Source organism: Hyla sarda, chromosome 5 (assembly GCF_029499605.1).
Source record: "Hyla sarda isolate aHylSar1 chromosome 5, aHylSar1.hap1, whole genome shotgun sequence".
In the NCBI taxonomy this organism is placed as follows: Eukaryota; Metazoa; Chordata; class Amphibia; order Anura; family Hylidae; genus Hyla; species Hyla sarda.
The window spans coordinates 118,502,996-118,523,402 of NC_079193.1; the positions used below are offsets into that span (position 1 = coordinate 118,502,996).

Below are 20,407 nucleotides of genomic sequence, written 5' to 3' on the forward strand. Positions count from 1 at the left end.
CAGGACGTAGTCAGGCTGGCTAGAGGTCAGGGCAGGCGGCACAGGAGCATAGTCAGTAGGGTAGCAGAAGGTCAATAGGCTGGCGGCTAGAAATACTGTCGGGTCCGGGAATACAAAAGTCTGGTACACGGCAGGGAAACACTAGGACTGCTTTCTCTAAGGCGCAAGGCAAACAAAGATCCGACAAGGGTACTAGGGAGGTGCTAAAACTAATAATAATGGTGCAGGTGTTAATACTAATTACGGGCGCACCGGCCCTTTAAATTTTAAAGCTCTGGTGCGCGCGCTAGGAGGCGGGGGCCTGCGTGTCGGAGCTAAGAGACAGAGGCCCGGGGACGGAGGTGAGTGACGGGCTGGGACTCGCATGCGGGCGCTTCCCGCGATGCGAATCCCAGTCCCGCCGGGAGCCGACATACAGGGAGAGATGCGCTGTTTATTACAGTGTGTTATAAGCCGGTGCGTGTTATACCCCGATAAATACAGTATATATAATTTTACACCTTTTAAGTCCCACACAGGGGCTATGACATAGCAAAAAAAGTGTAAAAAAAAGTTAATAAATGTGATTTAACCCTTTCCCTAATAAAAGTCCAAATCACCCCCCTTTTCCAATTTAAAAACAAACAAACATGTAAATAAAAAAATATATAAACATATGTGGTATCGCCACGTGCATAAATGTCCAAACTATAAAAACAATATATCATTAATTAAACCGCAGGGTCGATGGCGTACGGGCAAAAAAATTACAAAGTCCAAAATAGCGTATTTTTTGTCACTTTTTATCTCATGAAAAAATGAATAAAAAGCCCGATCAAAAAGTCCGATCAATACAAAAATGGTACCGATGAAAACTTAAGATCACGGCGCAAAAAGCCCTCATACCGCCCCATACGCAGAAAAATAAAAAAGTCATAGGGGTCAGAAGATGACAATTTTAAACGTATACATTTTCCTGCATGTAGTTATGAATTTTCCCAGAAGTACGACAAAATCAAACCTATATAAGTAGGGTATCATTTTAATCGTATGGACCTACAGAATAAAGATTAGGTGTCATTTTTACCGAAAAATGCACTGCGTAGAAACGGAAGCCCCAAAAGTTACAAAATGGAATTTTTTCTTCAATTTCATCGCACAATGAAACGTTTTGCCATAGATTTCTTTTTTTTATTAATTCTTTATTTATGAATTTTCAAGACACAACAGTTGAGTCAACCAAGGAATTCAACAATAATTATGTAAGTTCACAAGTACATAGCGCCTAAGACATTCGACAGACTAATAAACGGTAGGTGTCTGCATAATGAGTCCTAAGTATGTACAAGACCCCTGAAAAACCCACAAAAGAGACATTGCGGGCCGGGGACATGACACATATGCAAGGATGTGAGAGAGGACCCACTGTCCACGAGCGAGGCCGGCTGCACCCGTGTACCATGGATAGTCTGTCTCAGGCAAGATAAGTCAACTTACATGGTAGCATGGAAAGAAATTGAGATGGAGAGAAAGAGTAGGGGGTGAAGAACATAGAGCAAGTGGTCGGGAATTAGAAAGTGATGGAAGAGAAAGGTGGGGTGAGAAGTTGGAGGAAGGAGGGCGACCACAATAGGAGGGTAATGGATGAGATGGTTGCGAGGAAGGACACAATAGGGAGAGGAAAAAGAGGTGAGGGATGTGGGAGAACACGAGGACAAGGGAAGACGCGAATGTGGGTAGTGCAGTACTGATGGAGTTCAATCGGTACGTCCAAACCAGAGTGTGTGGTATGTGGGGGAAGGTCAGAAGAAACAAAGGAAACAGCGAGCAGTAATTAGGGAGTTCCAGGTGAGGCTAGGTACCTCCTCCACGGGGTCCACGTCTGCAGAAAACGGTCATGTGTGTGAGTCCCCCAGCTCGACAACTCCTCCAAGCGGCATATCTGTGAGACTCTGCCCTTCCATTCATCAACAGTTGGCGGAGTGGTCTGACGCCAGTGTAACGGGATAAGGGCCTTAGCCGCCGTGAGTAAATGCGCTGTCAGGGATTTGGGATGTAGGGGGCACCCCGAGCCCGGGAGCCCTAGGAAGATCTGGAGTGGTGTAAGGTCAACCCTAGTGCCAGTCACCTCAGTCATAGTTTCCCCCACACCCTTCCAGAAGTCTGTTAGGAGGGGGCAGTGCCACCATGTTTTGCCATAGATTTCTGGGAAAAATGACTGATGTCACTGCAAAGTAGAATTGGTGGTGCAAAAAATAAGCCATCATATGGATTTTTAGGTGCAAAATTTATAGGGTTATGATTTTTAAAAGGTTTGGAGGAAAAAACTAAGGTGAAAAAACAGAAAAACCTGTGGTCCTTAAGGGGTTAAGGAGTAAAATGCTGTAAATAATAATGCTTGCAGCATTTAAAATGACAAATGACAGCTGCCACCTTAATGGTGGGGTGCTGATCAGTTAATACGGCATGTGGAGGCTTCCGTGCAAGCCTTACTAGCTCTGCTGATACAGTATGCCTGAGGCACTAGTAGAGCGCCAATCTAACTAATTAATGTTATGTAACAGCATAGCACTATTTATTATAAGCAATACAATTATGGTCATAATTGTCTCCTATGGGACTGTTTAAAAATATAAAACAGCCCTTTCTCTAATAAAAATTCTTATCATTCCCTTTTTCAAATAAAAATCTAAATGAAAATAAATTTAAAAAAAAAACACATTTGGTATTGCAGTGTGCAGAATTGTCCTATAAATGTCTTCAAAATATAATGTTTATGATCTTGTATGGTGAAATCAAAAGAAAATAACCAAATGCCAGAGTTGCTAATTTTTGGTTACATGCACACTGAAGTGAGCTGAATGTATGGTCTGGCAACAAAACCCATCAAGGACAAAGCCCATTTTGAACTTAAAGGGGTACTCCAGTTGATTTTTTTTTTTTTTTTTAAATCAACTGGTGCCTGAAAGTTAAACAGATTTGTAAATTACTTCTATTTAAATTCTTAATCCTTCCAGTACTTATCAGCTGCTGTATGCTACACAGGAAGTTCTTTTCTTTTTTAATTTCTTTTCTATCTGACCACAGTGCTATGCTGGCACCTCTGTCCATGTCAGGAACTGTCCAGGGCAGGAGAGGTTTGCTATGGGGACTTGCTCCTGCTCTGGACAGTTCCTGACATGAACAGAGGTGTCCTGTGGTCAGACAGAAAAGAAATTCAAAAACAAAGGAACTTGACAAAATTATTGGCACCCTTTCAAAATTGTCGAAAAATAAGATTGTTTCAAGCATATGATGCTCCTTTAACCCCTTAAGGACGCAGGACGTAAATGTACGTCCTGGTGAGGTGGTACTTAACGCACCAGGACGTACATTTACGTCCTAAGCATAACCGCGGGCATCGGAGCGATGCCTGTGTCATGCGCGGCTGATCCCGGCTGCTGATCGCAGCCAGGGACCCGCCGGCAATGGCCGACGCCCGCGATCTCGCGGGCGTCCGCCATTAACCCCTCAGGTGCCGGGATCAATACAGATCCCGGCATCTGCGGCAGTTCGCCATTTAAATGAACGATCGGATCGCCCGCAGCGCTGCTGCGGGGATCCGATCATTCATAACGCCGCACGGAGGTCCCCTCTCCTTCCTCCGTGTGGCTCCCGGCGTCTCCTGCTCTGGTCTGTGATCGAGCAGACCAGAGCAGGAGATGACCGATAATACTGATCTGTTCTATGTCCTATACATAGAACAGATCAGTATTAGCAATCATGGTATTGCTATGAATAGTCCCCTATGGGGACTATTCAAGTGTAAAAAAATTTTTAAAAAAATATAAAAGTAAAAGTAAAAAAAAAGTGAAAAATCCCCTCCCCCAATAAAAAAGTAAAACGTCCGTTTTTTCCTATTTTACCCCCAAAAAGCGTAAAAAACATTTTTTATAGACATATTTGGTATCGCCGCGTGCGTAAATGTCCGAACTATTAAAATAAAATGTTAATGATCCCGTACGGTGAACGGCGTGAACGAAAAAAAATAAAAAAAGTCCAAAATTCCTACTTTTTTAATACATTTTATTTAAAAAAAATTATAAAAAATGTATTAAGTTTTTTATATGCAAATGTGGTATCAAAAAAAAGTACAGATCATGGCGCAAAAAATGAGCCCCCATACCGCCACTTATACGGAAAAATAAAAAAGTTAGAGGTCATCAAAATAAAGGGATTATAAACGTACTAATTTGGTTAAAAAGTTTGTGATTTTTTTTAAGCGCAACAATAATATAAAAGTATATAATAATGGGTATCATTTTAATCGTATTGACCCTCAGAATAAAGAACACATGTCATTTTTACCATAAATTGTACGGCGTGAAAACAAAACCTTCCAAAATTAGCAAAATTGCGTTTTTCGTTTTAATTTCCCCACAAAAATAGTGTTTTTTGGTTGCGCCATACATTTTATGATATAATGAGTGATGTCATTACAAAGGAAAACTGGTCGCGCAAAAAACAAGCCCTCATACTAGTCTGTGGATGAAAATATAAAAGAGTTATGATTTTAAGAAGGCGAGGAGGAAAAAATGAAAACGTAAAAATTAAATTGTCTGAGTTCTTAAGGCCAAAATGGGCTGAGTCCTTAAGGGGTTAAACTCACCTGGGGCAAGTAACAGGTGCAGCAATATAAAAATCACACTTGAAAGCAGATAAAAAGGAGAGAAGTTCACTTAGTCTTTGCATTGTGTGTCTGCATGTGTCACACTAAGCATGGACAAAACAAAGAGGAGAAGAGAACTATCTGAGGACTTGAGAACCAAAATTGTGGAAAAATATCAACAATCTCAAGGTTACAAGTCCATATCCAGAGATCTAGATTTGCCTTTGTCCACAGTGTGGAACATTATCAAGAAATTTGCAACCCATGGCACTGTAGCTAATCAATGCAGGATAGTCCGGATGCTGAATTAGCAGCTCCAAACAAGTTCCAAAGACATTCAAACTGTCCTGCAGGCTCAGGGAGCATCAGTGTCAGTGCAAACTATCCGTCGACATTTAAATGAAATTAAATGCTATGGCAGGAGACCCAGGAGGACCCCACTGCTGACAAAGAGACATAAAAAAGCAAGACTACATTTTGCCAAAATTTACTTGAGTAAGCCAAAATCCTTCTGGGAAAATGTCTTGGACAGATGAGACCAAGATAGACCTTTTGGTTAAGCACATCATTCTACTGTTTACCGAAAACGGAATGAGGCCTACAAAGAAAAGAACAAAGTACCTACAGTGAAATATGGTGGAGGTTCAATGATGTTTTGGGGTCGTTTTGCTGCCTCTGGCACTGGGTGCCCTGAATGTGTGCAAGGCATCATGAAATCTGAGGATTACCAGCGGATTTTGGGTCACACTTTACAACCCAGTGTCAGAAAGCTGGGTTTGCATCTGAGATCTTGGGACTTCACGCAGGATAATGACCCAGAAATGGATGGCAACAAAGCGCTGGAGAGTTCTGAAGTGGCCAGCAATGAGTCCAAATCTAAATCCCATTGTGGAGAGATCTTAAAACTGCTGTTGGGAAAAGGTATCCTTCCATTAAGAGAGACCAGGAGCAGTCTGCAAAGGAAGAGTGGTCCAACATTCCGACTGAGAGGTGTAAGAAGCATACTGATGGTTATAGAAAGCGACTGATTTCAGTTATTTTTGCCAAAGGGTGTACAACCAAATATTAAGTTAAGGGTGCCAATAATTTTGTCCAGCCCATTTTTGGACTTTGGTGTGACATTATGTCCAATTTGCTTTTTTTTCCTCCCTTTTTGATTTAGTTTCAATAGAAACAAAGGGAATAAACATGTGTATAGCAAAACATGTGTTACTGCAATCCCTTTCTGTGAGAAATACTTCATTTTCTTGAAAAATTTCAGAGGTGCCAACATTTACGGCCATGACTGTATGTCAGAACCGCTGTAACTATCAGCCACCCCTGTGCAAATCACCAATTTAGGCCTCAAATGTACATGGTGCGCTCTCACTCCTGAGCCTTGCTGTGTGGCGGCAGAGCACTTCACATTCACATATGGGGTATTTCCGTACTCAGGAAAAATTGCAATACAAATTTTGGGGCAACACCAGCATGTTAGTGTGAAAAAATGTTTACACTAACATGCTGGTGTAGATCCCAACTTTACCTTTTCATAAGGGGTAAAAAATTTGTAACGCAATTTCTCCTGAAAACGGATACCCCATATGTGGCCCTTAACTGTTGCATTGAAATACTACAGGGCTCTGAAGTGAGAGAGCGCCATGTGCATTTGAGGCCTAAATTAAGGATTTGCATAGGGGCAGACAAAGATGCAAGCATGTTATTTGCCTCCGCCACAAAAAAATACCCTATGGCAGTGTTTCCCAAACAGGGTGCCTCCAAATGTTGCAAAACTCCCAGCATGCCTGTACAGTCAATGGCTGTCCAGCGATACTGGGAGTTGCTGGTTTGCAATAGCTGGAGGCTCCGTTTTGGAAACAGTGCCACACAAGACATTTTTTATTTCAACCCCTTAAGGACCCAGCCATTTTTTGCACATCTGACCACTGTCACTTTAAGCTTTAATAACTCTGAGATGCTTTTACTTTTCATTCTGATTCCGAGATTGTTTTTCGTGACATATTCTACTTTATGTTAGTGGTAAAATTTTGTTGATTCTTGCATAATTTCTTGGTGAAAAATTCCAACATCTGATGAAAAAATGGAAAATGTTGCTTTTTTTTTTTTACTTTAAAGCTCTCTGCTTATAAAGGAAAATGGATATTCCAAATAAATTATATATTGATTCAAATATACAATATGTCTACTTTATGTTTGCATCATAAAGTTGACATGTTTTTACTTTTGGAAGACATCAGGGGGCTTCAAAGTTCAGCAGCAATTTTCCAATTTTTCACAAAATTTTAAAAATCTGAATTTTTCAGGCACCAGTTCAGGTTTGAAGTGGATTTGAAGGGCCTTCATATTAGAAATACCCCACAAATGACCCAATTATAAAAACTGCATCCCTCAAAGTATTCAAAATGACATTCAGTAAGTGTGTTAACCCTTTAGGTGTTTCACAGGAATAGCAGCAAAGTGAAGGAGAAAATTCAAAATCTTCATTTTTTACACTCGCATGTTCTTGTAGACCCAGTTTTTGAATTTTTACAATTGGTATTAGGAGAAAAAGCCCCCCAAAATTTGTAATCCAATTTCTCTCGAGTAAGGAAATACCTCATATGTGTATGTCAAGTGTTCGTCGGGCGCAGTAGAGGGCTCAGAAGGGAAGGAGCAACAATGGGATATTGTAGAGTGATTTTTGCTGAAATGGTTTTTGGGGGGCATGTCACATTTAGAAAGCCCCTATGGTGCCAGAACAGCAGAAAACCCCACATGGCATAACATTTTGGAAACTACACCCTTCAAGGCACGTAACAAGGGTTCCAGTTAGCCTTAACACAGCACAGGCGTTTGACGACTTTTCGTTAAAATCAGATGTGTAAATGAAAAAAAAAATTTTTGCACTAAAGTGAAGTTTTTTCCCCAAATTTACAATTTTTACAAAGGGTATTGGGAGAAAATGCCCTGCAGAATTTGTAACCCCATCTCTTCTGAGTATAGAAATACACCATGTTAGGACGTAAAATGCTCTGCGGGCGAACTACAATGCTCAGAAGAGGAGTCACATTTTGGCTTTTTGAAAGCAAATTTTGCTGAAATGGTTTTTGGGGGACATGTCGCATTTAGGAAGCCCCTGTGGTGCCAGAACAGCAAAAAATACCCACATGGCATACTATTTTGGAAACCACACCCCTTAAGGAACGTAACAAGGGGTACAGTGAGCCTTAACTACCCACAGGTGTTTGACGACTTTTTGCCAAAGTTGGATGTGTAAATGAAAAAAATTAGTTTTTTTTTACTAAAATGCTGTTTTTTCCCTAAATTTTACATTTTTACAAGGGGTAATAGGAGAAAATAACCCCTAAAATTTGTAACCCTATTTCTTCTGAGTATGGAAATACCCCATGTGTGGACGTCAAGTGCTCTTCTGGCACACTACAATGCTCAGAAGAGGAGGAGCGCATTGAGCTTTTGGAAAGAGAATTCGTTTGGAATGGTAGTCAGGGGCCATGTGCGTTTACAAAGCCCCCCTTGTGCCAGAACAGTGAACCCCCCCACATGTAACCCCATTTTGGAAACAACACCCCTCACAGAATTTAATAAGGGGTGCAGTGAATATTTACACCCTACTGGCGTTTGACAGACCTTTGGAACAGTGGGATGTACAAATGAAAAATACAATTTTTAATTTTCACGGACCACTGTTCCAAAAATCTGTCAGACACATGTGGGGCGTAAAAGCTCACTGTACCCCTTATTACATTACATGAGGGGTGTAGTTTCTAAAATGGGGTCACATGTGGGGGGGGGGTCCATTGTTCTGGCACTATGGAGGCTTTGTAAACACACGTGGCCTTCAATTCCGGACAAATTTTCTCTTCAAAATCCCAATGGCGCTCCTTCTCTTCTGAGAATTGTAGTTCACCCGCAGAGCCCTTAAAATCCACATATGGGGTATTTCCATACTCAGAAGAAATGGGCTACAAATTTTGGGGGGCTTTTTTCCTATTTTCCATTGTCAAAAGGAAAAATTTAGGGTAACACCAGCATTTTAGTGAAATTTTTTTTTTTCATTTTCCATCCAACTTTAATGAAAATTCGTCAAACACCTGTGGGGTGTTAAGGTTCACCCTTGTTACGTTCCGTGAGGGGTGTAGTTTCCAAAATGGGGTCACATGTGGGTATTTATTTTTTTGCATTTATGTCAGAACCGCTGTAAAATCAGCCACCCCTGCGCAAATCACCAATTTAGGCCTCAAATGTACATGGTGCGCTCTCAGTCCTGAGCCTTGTTGTGCGCCCGAAGAGCATTTTACGCCCACATATGGGGTATTTCTGTACTCAGGAGAAATTGCATTATAAATTTTGGGGGTCTTTATTTCCTTTTACCGCTTGGGAAAATAAAAACTATGGGGCAACACCAGCATGTTAAGTGTAAATTTGTAGTGCAATTTCTCCCGAGTACGGAAATACCCCATATGTGGCCCTAAACTGTTTCCTTGAAATACGACAGGGCTCCGAAGTGAGAGAGTGCCATGCGCATTTGAGGACTAAATTAGGGATTGCATAGGGGTGGACATAGGGGTATTCTATGCCAGTGATTCCAAAACAGGGTGCCTCCAGCTGTTGCTAAACTCCCAGCATGCCTGGACCGTCAGTGACTGTCCAGAAATGCTGGAAGTTGTTGTTTTGCAACAGCTGGAGGCTCCGTTTTGGAAAAACTGCCGTACAGTACATTTTTCATTTTTATTGTGGGGGGGGGGGGGGGGCAGTGTAAGGGGGTGTTTATGTCGTGTTTTACCCTTTATTTTGTGTTAGTGTAGTGTTTTTAGGGTACATTCGCCCTGGCGTGTTATGGTGAGCGAAAAATTTGCTGCAGCCCAAACTTGAAGCAGGAAACTTACTGTAAACCTGCCTGTGTGAATGTACTCTGTACATTGACATGGGGGGGGGGGGGCAAACCTACAGCTGTTTCAAAACTACAACTACGAGCATGTACTGAGTTGTACTTTTGCAACAGCTGGAGGCACACTGGTTGGAAAACCTTCAGTTCGGTTCTGTTACCTAACTCAGTATTTTCCAACCAGTGTGCCTCCAGCTGTAGAAAAACTACTACTCCCGGCATGTACTGATCACCGAAGGGAATGCTGGGAGATGTAGTTATGCAACAGCTGGAGGTATGCAACTACAACTCCCAGCATGCCGAGACAGCTGTTTGCTGTTTCGGCATGCTGGGATTTGCAGTTTTGCAACATCTGGAGGGCTACAGTATATAGACCACTGCACAGTGATCGCCAAACTGTGGCCCTCCAGATGTTGTAAAACTACAAATCCCAGCATGTCCAGACAGCAAACAGCTGTTTGGGCATGCTAGGAGTTGTAGTTTTGCAAGATCTACAGGGCTACAGTTTAGAGACCACTGCATAGTGGTCTCAAACTGTAGCCCTCCAGCTGTTGCAAAACGACATATTCCAGCATGCCCAAACAGCTGTCTGGGCATGCTAAGAGTTGTAGTTTTGCAACATCTGGAGGGCTACAGTGTAGAGACCACTGTTCTGCCCCGCCTATTGTTGGTGGGCAGGAAGGGGAAAACGAAAGTTAAACCCCCCCCCCGCCCCTGATCTGCTATTGGTCGTCGCTTCTGACGACCAATAGCAGGGATAGGAGGAGTGGCACCCCTGCCACCTCACTCCTATCCCTTCAGGGGGATCGTAGGTGTCGACAACCGCAATCCCCCTTATATTCTGGGTCACCATAGACCCGTATGACCCGGAATAGGCTCAAATCACAAGTGTGAATTCACTTGCGATTTGCGCCGATCGCCGACATTGGGGAATCTGATGACCCCCCTGGGCATTTGCGCGAGGTGCCTGCTGATCGATATCCCACAATATCCTACGTCCTTGGTCCTTAAGTACTAGAAAGCCAGGGCGTACGCCCTAGGTCCTTAAGGGGTTAATGGGGGGGGGGGGTAACTGTGTAAGGGTGTGTATGTAGTGTTTTACTTTTTATTTTGTGTAAGGTCACATGGGCGGGGGTCCACAGCGAGTTCCCCACTCAGAGTTTGAGCTGCAACGGTAAATTTGCCGCAGCTCAAACTTGAAGTGGGAAACTCGCTCTAAGCCCCCGCCTGTGTGAATGTACCCTGTACAACTCCCAGCATGCACTGACAGACCGCGGATGCTGGAAGTTGTAATTATATCCTTGCTCTGGAGTTTCTGTGTGTTCTGGTCTTGTAGAGTCAGGGTGTTTACCTATCGATATGGCTGAAATGGTGGAGCAGCAGCAGCAGCAGAATGTGGTGGTAAGGTTGACCAACCTCCCATTGGTGAGCTTAACATATGATATGGTGTCCTCTGCCTATGTGAGCACCAAGGACAACCATCCCTACCTAAGTCTGTATGTGATGTTACAGAGAAGAGTGTGAAAACTCACTTCTGCAGCTGTGACCAGTGCCATGCCAATCCTACAGAAACTAGAGCCTCAAATTGCCATGGCTAACAACATTGCCTGTATTGGATTGGACAAGATTGAAGAGATGCTACCTTATCTCTATCAGCCTTCTGAAAAGGTTGTGGCTAATGCCTCAGATGCTGTTTTTGGTGAGAAAGATGCTGTGATTCAGAGTATTACTGGCGTATTTGGTAGAACAAAGGGAGCTGTGCAGGATAGTGTGGAGATGACTAAGGCTGCAGTAAATGGCAGCAGTTTGCCTGGGATCCCTCTCTACTAAGGCCCGCAAACGTGCTTATGAACAGGCTTAAACCCGGATCAAGGATGCAAAATGCAGAAGTCAGGAAGCCATTGCTCAACTGCAGGACACAGTGAGCCTGATTGAATATGCAAGAAAGAACATGAATGATGCCAACCAGAAAATCCATGATGCACAGGAGAAGATATACAATAAATGGGCAGAGTGGACAAAAGGTGCAGGACAGGATGCTGATGGTGAAAACAAAAGTGCTAAGCAGATTAAATCCCGTACGCTGACTATTGCCCGGAATCTCATTCAACAACTGCAAACCACATGCCTTTCTCTGGTCACAAGTTGTAAGTATGCAACAGCTGGAGACATGCTGATCGGGAAACACTGAGTTGGGTAAGACTACCGCAGTGTTTCCGCACCAGTGTACCTGCAGCTGTTGCAAAACTACAACTCCCAGCATGTACGGTCTGTCACTGCATGCTGAGAGTTGCAAAACACTGAGTTAGGTAACAAACCCTAAGCCAGTGTTTCGCAACCAGTGTGCCTTCAGCTGTTGCAAAACTAAAACTCTCAGCATGCACTGACAGCCGAAGGGCATGCTGGGAGTTGTAGTTATGCAACAGCTGGAGGCACAACTACAACTCTCAGCATGACCTTTGTCTGTCTGCATGCTGGAAGTTGTAGTTATATAACAGCTGAAGGCACACTTTTTTATAGAAAATTGTGCCTCAAGCTGTTGCATAACTACAATTCCCAGCATGCACAGACAGCCAAAGGGCGTGCTGGGAGTTGTAGTTTTGCCTCCAGCTGTTGCCTAACTACCACTCCCAGCAAGACCTTTGGCTGTGCATACTGGGAGTTTATTACACTCTGCGCTCCGGCCGCAAGCACCGGCCGGGAGCGCAGAGCCCCTGTATCCCCATCTCCTGGCGGGGCCGGGATTCGCATCGCGGGATGCGCCCGCATGCGAGTCCAGGTCCGTCCATTACCTTGCTCCCCTCCTGCTACTTCCTCTCAGCCTCGGTGCGCGCGGCCCCGTCCCTTAGCGCGCGCTCGTGCCGATGCTTTGAGATTTAAAGGGCCAGTGCGCCTATAATTAGTAATGCACCTGAACAGCACATTATACATTGTTGCACCTCCCACACACCCCTGCCGAATCTTCAGTGCTCATTGCCTAAGAGAAAGCGTTTCCATAGCCTGTTTTTGCCATACCCGTGTTCCAGACCTTCCTGCTACGTTTACTGACTCCGAACCTTTGCCGCCTGCCTTGAAATTCTGCTACGTTGACTACGCCTCTGCCTCATCCTCCTGTACCTCGCCTTGCCCAGTTACCTGTGTGGTCGTGCCGTGTCGGGGGTAGCGACCTGGGTGTCGCCTGCCGCTGCAAATCCATCCTGCTTTGCGGCGGGTTCTGGTGAAGACCAGCGGCACCTTAGACTCCGCTCCCCAATACGGTTCGAGTCATCAGCCACACAGGTGAAGGATCCACATCCAGTTCGTGACAGCCCCGCATACAGGTGCGTAACAGAGTTGTTTCACAGCCCTACCTCCTGCTGTTGTCCTGCACCGCCGCTGCTGGTCCTGGAGCCCCGACCCCACCGCAGACGCCGGGCATCGGGGGCTCTAGCTACCGGTTTCCACTCCCGGCACCCGCTCTCCCCTCCAGAATTGGGGCCAAAGCAGTGCCATTAGAACACCTCCAGCAGGAGTTCTGATTCTGCCACCTCACTTCTGCTGGTAAAGGCTGGTTGGTGATATCTCGGACAGCACCAATCAACCTTTTTTTCCGGGTCTCCGGTGACCCGAGTGATCCGGAATCACCGACATGCTGTGATCGCCTACATGGGGAGGGGAGTCTCAGGACCCCCCCCCCCCCCCTAGGGGTTTGCAGGCATCCCATTCCGTTTACCGCCCAGTTTCCGGTGCTGAACGGAAACATACAGGGGGTACATCTACGCCCTGGGTCCTTAAGTACCAGGATGCCAGGGCGTACCTGTATGCCCTGTGTTCTGGCCGGGTTAAGGACCAGACCAATTTTCATTTTTGTTTTTTCTTCCTCTCCTTTTGAAATCCCTAAGTCCTTTATTTTTTCACCTTCAGACCCATATGAGGGCTTATTTTTTGCGAGACCAAATGTACTTTGCAATGACCTGTTTCATTTTACCATAAGATATACCATGAAACAAAAAAATTGATATTTGCGGGCGGAAATTTATAAGAAAACTGCCATTTTGCTACTTTGGAGGGGTTTGGTTTTCACGCACTGCCTTTCATGGTAAAAATGATGCATATCATTATTCTGTAGGTCAATGCGATTAACCCCTTAAGGACCAAGGGCGTAGAGGTACATAAGGACCAAGGGTGTACCTGTACACCCGTGGGAATTTTGGTCCCCGTCGCGTGCCGGGCAGGGACCGGATCGGGGTGACTGCTGATATCTATCAGAAGGCACCCCGTGCAAATGTCCAGGGGGGTCCTGAGGCCCCCCCCCCCATGTCGGCAATTGCCACAAATCGCCGTTGAATTCACACAGGCGATTCCCGATCATATGGGTCTCCGGTGACCCGGAAAATAAGGGGGATTGGGGTTGTCCAAGACACCCACAATCCCTGAAGTGATAGGAGTGAGGTGGCAGGGGTCGCTATTGGTCATTCAGAAGCGACGACCAATAGCAGATGGGGGGTGGGGGGGTTAACATTCTGTTACCCCGTTCTGCCCACCCACAGTAGGCCGGGCAGAACAGGGAAACCGATGGGGATCGGTGCCGAAGTCCACTTACCCATCGGTGGCAGTGGGCGGCAATCGGCGGCAGCAGAGGACGGCAACGCAGCTCCTTGGATCCTATGGAAGCCGGTGAGATGCCTAGCAACATCTGGAGGGCTACAGTTTGGAGACCACTATACAGTGGTCTCTAAACTGTAGCCCTCCAGATGTTGCAAAATTACAACTTTCAGCATACCCAGACAGCTGTTTGGGCATGCTGGAATTTTTAGTTTTGCAACAGCTGGTGGGTCACAGTTTGGAGGTCACTGTGCAGTGGTCTTTAAAATGTGGCCCTCTAGATCGTGCAAAACTACAACTCCTAGCATGCCCACACAGCATTTTGCTATCTGGGCATGCTGGGATTTGTAGTTTTTCAACATCTGGAGGGTCACAGTTTGGAGGTCACTGTGCAGTGGTCTCCAAGCTGTAGCCCTCCAGAGGTTGAAAAATACTGTAAGTAAGAAGAGTATGATAAAGGCCCAGGGGATTAGGGGAACAGAATATGTGCCACTGTTAGGGGCACTATATCGTACAGGAGGAGGGTGAGGGGGATTTAAAAACTTGGGGGGCAGAGAAAAGGGAATATTTAATGGGAGGGGCTGCAGGGCAAAACACAGGGGGTATTTTATGTGAAGAGCATATGACAGGGGGGCCCCCTGTGCTGTGCCCCACACATATAATGCCCCTTGTGCTGTGCCCTACACATATAATGCCCCCCTGTGCTGTGTCCCACACATATAAATTATATGTGTGGGGCACAGCTCAGGGGGCATTATATAGGAGGAGCACAGCACAGGGGGCATTATATATGTGGGGCACAGCACAAGGGGTATTATATATGTGGGGCACAGCACAGGGGGCATTATATGATATAATGCCCCTGTGCTGTGCACCACACATATAATGCCCCCTGTGCTGTGCCCCACACAAATAATGCCCCCTGTGCTGTGCCCTTCACATATAAAGCCCCCTGTGCCATGCCCCACACATATACAGTGACCCCCCGACCTACGATGGCCCCGACATATGATAAAATCGACATACGATGGCCTCTCAGAGGCCATCGCATGTCGATGTCAGCATCGACATACGATGCTTTTATATGTCACGGCCATCGCATTAACTGCTATCCGACAGCGCAAAATGCTTAAGCTGCTGTCGGATAGCAGTGTAATGTGCCCCAGCAGGTTCACTTACCTATTCCCGATGCTCCGGGTCCACTTCGCGATCCTCCGGTGTCTTGCGCATCTTTTCCAGGGTCCGGGCCTTGCTTTCCGGCGTCGTTATTACGTCACTACGCACGCCGCGCCGGCGCAGCAGCGTAATAACGTCACCGGAAAGCAAAGCCCGAACCCTGGAGAAGATGCGCAAGACACCGGAGGATCGCGAAGAAGACACCGGAGCAGCGGGACAGCATCGGGAGCTCCTGGAACAGCAGCGGTGAGGACCTGGTCCGATGCGACGGGGACAGGTGAGTACAGATGCCTATACTTTACATTGCACGGATCCCTCAACATACGATGGATTCGACAAACGATGGGTCGTTTGGAACGAATTACCATCGTATGTTGAGGGACCACTGTAATGCCCCCTGTGCCGTGCCCCACACATATAATGCCCCCTGTGCTGTGCCCCTCACATATAATGCCCCCTGTGCTGTGCCCCACACATATAATGCCCCATGTGCTGTGCCCCACACATATAATGCCCCCTGTGATGTGCCTCTCACATATAATGCCCCCTGAGGGGACACGACAGGGGGCATTATATGTGTGGAGCACAGCACGGGGCATTATATGTGTGGGGCACAGCACAGGGGGCATTATATGTGTGGGGCACAGCACAGGGGGAATTATATGTGAGGGGCACAGCACAGGGGGCATTATATGTGAAGGGCACAGCACAGGGGACATTATATGTGAGGGACGCTTGATGGGGCATTATATATGAGGGGCGCATGATGGGAGCATTATATGTGACGGGCGGATGATGGGGGCATTATATGTGAGGGGCGCATGATGGGGCATTATATGTGAGGGGCACATGATGGGGCATTATATGTGAGGGGCAAAGAACTGGGGCATTATATGTTAGGGTCACAGGACAGACGGCATTATTATTATGTGGGGGGAACAGGAAGGGTCATTATTATTATATGTAGGGGCACAAGATGGAGCATTATTACTATATGTGAAGGCACAGAGTGTTTTACATTTCAGAAGTATAGTGTATATTATGAGGAATTTCTGGGGTGGTACGGTTTTTATGGGCCACAATACGTACATTACGGTATTTTATTCAGAGGGTGCACTGCACAGCAAGTTATATTCAGAGAGTGCAGTGTGTGGTAGTATTAAATTTAGAGGGCACAGTGTGTGGTAGTATTATATTCAGAGGGTGCAGTGTGTGATAGTATTATATTTAGAGGGCGCAGTATGTGGTAGTTTTATATTCAGAGGGTACGGTGTGTGGCGGTATTATATTCGGAGGGTACAGTGTTTGGCAGTATTATAATAATTATTGTTTTCATATAGAGGATCAGAATGCGCTGACATAGTGAACAGCCATCTGGGCATCAAGTTCTGCAGAGAGAAGATTTAGCTGGAACAAATCCTGGTGGTATGTACCAGCTGAATTAGATAAGGAAAGACTATAGACAAGATGTCACCTGTAGTCAATGAGGTCATTGTGTATTGTACAAGAAAAAGAGGAAGGGCTAAACCAATGTGTTACAACAATATAATAGGGGTGCTACTTACAGCAAGAAAAGCACAATATCTATTCAAGAGAAAGTAAGCTGCATACAGTACACACCCAAAGTAAGTTTAAATTATACAAAAGCTTTATTCATAGAAACCAAGTACAAAAAAGGGAGACACACACATCTAAAACCATTTAAAAAGGTTCACTGGGGAAGGGGACATGACCCCCCAACCCTGCCCTACACCCCTGAGGGAGTCACCTAGGAGTGACGGAACGCGTGGGGCTCTGGTCTCCCTGCCCTTCTGCTATCTCATCACTGCTCCTTCGTCTGTGGTTTGCTTACTTTTGTACTCATTCTATTTGTATTATTTGCATTGTATCTTATTCCACTGACTTGTAATATTTATTATGATCTTTTATAATCCTTTATACACTACTTTGGAGTGCTAGCCTCATTTTTGTATTGCAATTAGGGCAGGGTTGGGGGGTCATGTCCCCTTCCTCAGTGATGGTATTAGGCTCACAAATGAGCCTTTTTAAATGGTTTTATGGTTTTAGATGTGTGTCTCCCTTTTTTGTACTTGGTTTCTATGAATAAAGCTTTTGTATAATTTAAACTTACTTTGGGTGTGCACTGTATGCAGCTTACTTTCTCTTGAATAGATATGATGTCATTGTGTATTCTCCTCACTATAGAGAAGACGTCACCTGCAATCACTGATATCATTGTGTATTCCCCTCACTATAGAGAAGACGTCACCTGTAGTCACCGATATCATTGTGTGTTCTCCTCACTATGGAGAAGACGTCACCTGTAGTCACTGATATCATTGTGTATCTCACTATAGAGAAGACGTCACCTGTAGTCACTGATACCATTGTGTATTGTCCTCACTATAGAGAAGACGTCACCTGTAATCACTGATATCATTGTGTATTGTCCTCACTATAGAGAAGACGTCACCTGTAGACACTGATATCATTGTGCATCCTCCTCACTATGTCCCGTCAGAGCTGTAGTGACTTGTAAGTTCTGCAGTTATGATGGGTGAAACAACAACTCCCAGCATCCCCTTACCACTGCTTAGGTCATTGTTACGCCGAGCGCTCCGGGTCCCCGCTCCTCCCCGGAGCGCTCGCTACACTCTCCTCACTGCAGCGCTCCGGTCAGATCCACTGACCCGGGGCGCTGCGATACCGCCTCCAGCCGGGATGCGATTCGCGATGCGGGTAGCGCCCGCTCGCGATGCGCACCCCGGCTCCCGTACCTGACTCGCTCTCCGTCGGTCCTGTCCCGGCGCGCGCGGCCCCGCTCCCTAGGGCGCGCGCGCGCCGGGTCTTTGCGATTTAAAGGGCCACTGCGCCGCTGATTGGCGCAGTGGTTCCAATTAGTGTGTTCACCTGTGCACTTCCCTATATCACCTCACTTCCCCTGCACTTCCTTGCCGGATCTTGTTGCCATCGTGCCAGTGAAAGCGTTTCCTTGTGTGTTCCTAGCCTGTGTTCCAGACCTCCTGCCGTTGCCCCTGACTACGATCCTTGCTGCCTGCCCCGACCTTCTGCTACGTCCGACCTTGCTTCTGTCTACTCCCTTGTACCGCGCCTATCTTCAGCAGCCAGAGAGGTTGAGCCGTTGCTAGTGGATACGACCTGGTCACTACCGCCGCAGCAAGACCATCCCGCTTTGCGGCGGGCTCTGGTGAAAACCAGTAGTGACTTAGAACCGATCCACTAGCACGGTCCACGCCAATCCCTCTCTGGCACAGAGGATCCACTACCTGCCAGCCGGCATCGTGACAGTAGATCCGGCCATGGATCCCGCTGAAGTTCCTCTGCCAGTTGTCGCTGACCTCACCACGGTGGTCGCCCAGCAGTCACAACAGATAGCGCAACAAGGCCAACAGCTGTCTCAACTGACCGTGATGCTACAGCAGCTACTACCACAGCTTCAGCAATCATCTCCTCCGCCAGTTCCTGCACCTCCTCCGCAGCGAGTGGCCGCTTCTGGTCTACGACTATCCTTGCCGGATAAATTTGATGGGGACTCTAAGTTTTGCCGTGGCTTTCTTTCCCAATGTTCCCTGCACTTGGAGATGATGTCGGACCAGTTTCCCACTGAAAGGTCTAAGGTGGCTTTCGTAGTCAGCCTTCTGTCTGGAAAAGCCCTGTCTTGGGCCACACCGCTCTGGGACCGCAATGACCCCGTCACTGCCTCTGTACACTCCTTCTTCTCGGAAATTCGAAGTGTCTTTGAGGAACCTGCCCGAGCCTCTTCTGCTGAGACTGCCCTGTTGAACCTGGTCCAGGGTAATTCTTCCGTTGGCGAGTATGCCGTACAATTCCGTACTCTTGCTTCAGAATTATCCTGGAATAATGAGGCCCTCTGCGCGACCTTTAAAAAAGGCCTATCCAGCAACATTAAAGATGTTCTGGCCGCACGAGAAATCCCTGCTAACCTACATAAACTCATTCACCTAGCCACTCGCATTGACATGCGTTTTTCCGAAAGGCGTCAGGAGCTCCGCCAGGATATGGACTCTGTTCGCACGAGGCGTTTCTTCTCCCCGGCTCCTCTCTCCTCTGGTCCCCTGCAATCTGTTCCTGTGCCTCCCGCCGTGGAGGCTATGCAGGTCGACCGGTCTCGCCTGACACCTCAAGAGAGGACACGACGCCGCATGGAGAATCTCTGCCTGTACTGTGCTAGTACCGAACACTTCCTGAAGGATTGTCCTATCCGTCCTCCCCGCCTGGAAAGACGTACGCTGACTCCGCACAAAGGTGAGACAGTCCTTGATGTCTACTCTGCATCTCCACGTCTTACTGTGCCTGTGCGGATATCTGCCTCTGCCTTCTCCTTCTCTACTATGGCCTTCTTGGACTCCGGATCTGCAGGAAATTTTATTTTGGCCTCTCTCGTCAACAGGTTCAACATCCCGGTGACCAGTCTCGCCAGACCCCTCTACATCAATTGTGTAAACAATGAAAGATTGGACTGTACCATACGTTTCCGCACGGAGCCCCTTCTAATGTGCATCGGATCTCATCACGAGAAGATTGAACTTTTGGTCCTCCCCAATTGCACTTCTGAAATTCTCCTTGGACTTCCCTGGCTTCAACTTCATTCCCCAACCCTGGATTGGTCCACTGGGGAGATCAAGAGTTGGGGGTCCTCTTGTTCCAAGGACTGCCTAAAACCGTTTCCCAGTAACCCTTGCCGTGACTCTGTGGTTCCTCCTGTAACCTGTCTCCCTAAGGCCTATATGGACTTTGCGGATGTTTTTTGCAAAAAACAAGCTGAGACTCTACCTCCTCACAGGCCTTATGATTGTCCTATCGACCTCCTCCCGGGCACTACTCCACCCCGGGGCAGAATTTATCCTCTGTCCGCCCCAGAGACTCTTGCCATGTCTGAATACGTCCAGGAAAATTTAAAAAAGGGCTTTATTCGTAAATCCTCCTCTCCTGCCGGAGCCGGATTTTTCTTTGTGTCCAAAAAAGATGGCTCTCTACGTCCTTGCATTGACTACCGCGGTCTTAATAAAATCACGGTTAAGAACCGCTACCCCCTACCCCTCATCTCTGAACTCTTTGATCGCCTCCAAGGTGCCCACATCTTTACCAAACTG

At 46.4% G+C, this 20,407-nt stretch overlaps 1 protein-coding gene and 1 pseudogene across 11 annotated transcripts in view; one reads left to right on the forward strand and one right to left on the reverse strand.

The window, feature by feature from the left end:
* NR4A3 (nuclear receptor subfamily 4 group A member 3) overlaps positions 1–20,407 on the reverse strand; it is a 534,362-nt gene that overhangs the window by 299,434 nt on the left and 214,521 nt on the right. The window lies entirely within an intron of this gene.
* Positions 10,858–20,407, forward strand: part of LOC130274610 (perilipin-2-like) — a 40,550-nt pseudogene continuing 31,000 nt past the window's right edge.